This window comes from Solenopsis invicta, chromosome 12, assembly GCF_016802725.1.
Source record: "Solenopsis invicta isolate M01_SB chromosome 12, UNIL_Sinv_3.0, whole genome shotgun sequence".
Lineage (NCBI taxonomy): Eukaryota > Metazoa > Arthropoda > Insecta > Hymenoptera > Formicidae > Solenopsis > Solenopsis invicta.
In genome coordinates, this window is record NC_052675.1 from 5,664,400 (window position 1) to 5,668,367 (window position 3,968).

Sequence of the window (3,968 nt, forward strand, 5' to 3'; positions counted from 1 at the left end):
CAAAATGGAGTTTGACGACGCATTGCTTGATATAGACATAAATCTATTTATAGATTATGATCTAGAAGAAATCGTGTACGTTCTCGATAATGTGTTTATGCCGGAAGAAGAAGAAGAAACCGATGTTCCACGACGATGAGTATCGTCGATAAAATTCCTTCGCGATCGAGAATTAGGAATACGCGGGACTTGTGAACGTGCCGTGAGACACGGTGTCATTATTAACTCAGAACGTGTTTGTAGATTGTCAGACTACAGGAAAAGAAAATTGTATTTGCTCATACTGGACCATCTGTGCGCGTTTGATAATTGTGAAGAAAAGCAATTAAACAAATACCAGTGGGCAAAAAAAATTTACCAGAATATCTCTATATACGATATCGTTCTGCAGATTACGATTCCCGCTGGTCATGGACAGTGCATCAAATTTCTTGCAATAAACGTGTATACACCACCACCACAGAACTGCGACGATAAGCGCGAACCTGCAGTGATTAATTTATTTAATCGGTGGGTTGAAAAGAGAAATAGAGAGCAGAATGATCCTTGATGGAGATACGCTATACCTCCTGATTTTTGTGAATTAAAATATATAAACGGACACTGTAACGTTCTAAGCGCACAGCGAATTTGCAAATCATGTAAACAAAATACGTGCAAGTGCTCCGAGAAAGCGTGTGATACGTACTAAAAAACTGAAAAAATGGAAAATAGTGAGCGAGTGGAACGCGAACTGCTCGAGCAATGCTCGCAGATTGCAAATTTAACTGAATGTTTCGAGTAGTTGCAACGATGCGACGAGTACCTCGCGCAGCTCGAAGAACGTTGTAGTGCCAAACGTCCTCGACTCGCCGTGGGAAAAAGACAATCACTTGTGTCAAGAATCGCGCGACTCAAAGGTGAAAAAGCGCAGTTAGAAAGACGTTTCATGCACGTTGGTGGCAATTATGCAAGCACTGGCGCTGATGATAAGCAATCGCTCGTATGGCGCGAGATCGAGACCGCGTTCAAGAATCGCATTGTGACTGGCGCTGTTATTAACATTGATTATATCGAGCCGCGACATTTTTTGGAGGACGCCAGTGATTTGGTGATTGAGCGAGTGCAAGACGCTATCGCGAAACATGATAGTGTAAAGGTAAACACCGTATTTAATGGTGAATATGTTAATAATCATGATGAACGTAATATTAAAAATATCGCTACGAGGAACAATGAACTTTATCGATCGTCAAATTTGCGCGAGTGGTATCAGCAGAGTGTCATCGATGTTACGTTGGCGATGCTCGACGAGTTCCAAGAACGCGATAGTGGTTGGGCTCTTACACGAATACTGAATTTAACGGTAAACATTAATAAACATAATCTCATGCACGCGGGATGTTGTATCGAATTGCCGCGGGGAATAAAGAATAAACGTGCCGTGATTAATGTGCAATCGAAAGACAATGCGTGTTTCGCGTGGTCGGTAGTGGCCGCTCTGTACCCTGCCGAAAGAAACGCAGACCGGGAGTCGTCATATCCGCATTATTCGACTGTTTTAAATGTTAGTGACATAACATTTCCAATGAACATAAAAGACATTGGAAAATTTGAACGTTTGAACGACGTGTCGGTAAATGTGTACGATACCGAATTCGACAGAAAAGAAAAGAAACTACGCGTATTCCCGATAAGGCTCACCAAGGATAAGAAGGAGAAGCATGCCAATCTACTGTACTTGGAAGATGAACGTGATAACAGCCTCGGCCACTTTGCGTGGATTAAGAACCTATCACGACTGGTCAGTTCACAGCTGAGCAAAAACGAACACAAGAAATTCATCTGTGATCGGTAAGTGTAATAATAAAATCTGTTAAAAAACTATTTCTCACTTATAAAAATTGTTTTAATTTTAAAAAATCGTCTTCTATTTTTTATAGTTGTCTGCATTACTTCAGCTCAGAAGAAAAGTTGCAGTTACAGAAAGTGGATTGTCAGCAATTAAACGACTGCGCCGTTCTACTACCGAGCGAGGATAACAAGTGGCTTGAATTCGATAATTACAACAACAAGGAGCGTGTACCCTTTGTTGTATATTCAGATTTGGAGTGCATACTGCGGAAGATAGTCCCAGGAACAGAGAATACTTCAAATTTCCCGTATCAGCATCACGAGGTATTTAGTATAGCATATTACGTTAAGTGCTCATACGACGACGCGTTGTCAGAGTATCACTTTCGTCGCGATAACGATTGCGTCGTGTGGTTCGCGAAAGAACTCGAAAACCTGGCGCATAGCGTGAAAGCCAGAATATCCACCAATGTTCCTATGGAATCATTAACTAAAGAGCAGCAAGAGGCATACAGTAACGCGAGGAATTGTCATATCTGTGAAAAACCGTTCGCACCGAATAGTATACGTGTGCGCGATCATTGCCATTTGACAGGGTCTTACCGTGGTCCAGCTCATTCAGATTGTAATTTAAATTACAAAAATTCATACGTTATTCCGATCGTATTTCATAATTTATCTGGTTACGATGCACATTTCATCATAAAAGAAATTGCCACCACGTTCGAAGGCAAAATCGATTTACTACCGATAAATAAAGAAAAATATATATCTTTTACCAAATATGTTGAAAATACTTGTGATAAAGACATAATTTTCAAAAATGCACGAAATTGTATACGGCTACGGTTCATCGATTCGTACAAGTTTTTAAGTTCAAGTCTTGACAAATTGGCATCGTTTTTAAGTCTTGATAAATTAAAAATTTCTCATTCGTAATTTTCCTCGTTATCAAACGAAGACTTTGAATTGTTGACACGCAAAGGTGTCTTTCCATACGAATACGTGGATAATGTTGACAAACTGTATGAAACGCAACTGCCACCGCGTGAATCATTTTATAGTTCCCTTACAAAGCAGACGGTATCACAGACAGATTATGCTCATGCTCAGAAAGTTTGGCAGCGGTTCTCAATCAAAACCCTGGGTGAATACAGAGATCTAAATCTCAAGACCGATGTCTTATTATTGGCTGATATTTTTCAAAACTTCCGCGAAAGTAGCATTAATAGTTATGGTCTTGATCCCGCGCATTATTACACATTGCCAGGCTACACTTGGGATGCAATGTTGAAACTAACACGCGTAAGATTTGAGTTGCTCACCGATATAGACATGATCTTATTTATAGAACGCGCTATACGCGGTGGTTTGAGTCAATGCTCCGGTAGATATGCTAAAGCCAATAATAAGTACATGCGTTCTTACGATCCATCGAAACCATTGTCTTATCTAATGTATTTTGACATAAACAATATGTATGGTTTTGCGATGTGTCAACCATTACCATACGGTGAGTTTCAATGGATCGAAAACGTTGACAATTTTGACGTGAACGCGATCGCTTCGGATTCGCCCACTGGGTATGTGCTAGAAGTCGATCTCACATATCCACAATGTCTGCACGATCGACACACTGACTTACCTTTCTGCCCTACACACGATAAACCGCCAGGATCACGGCAGAAAAAACTTCTCGCAACGTTGTACGATAAAAAGCGGTATGTGATACATTACCGTTATTTGCAACAATGCACGCGTAATGGGCTTAGCGTAACAAAAATTCATCGCGTATTACAGTTTGCTCAATCTCAATGGCTTCGCGATTATATAGAATTGAACACAAAATTTAGAATGAGCGCAAAAAATGATTTCGAAAAGAATTTGTACAAATTGATGAACAACGCCGTGTTTGGAAAAACTATGGAAAACGTACGAAATCACGTAGACGTAAAATTATTGACAAAATGGGAAGGACGTTCCGGTGCAGAGGCAATGATCGCTAAACCAAATTTTCACAGCCGCAGCGTCTTTGCGGAAAATTTAGTTGCCGTCGAACTGCGTAAACTCGAGGTGAAGTTTAACAAGCCGATTTATGTGGGTATGTGCATACTTGACATATCAAAAATCTGCTT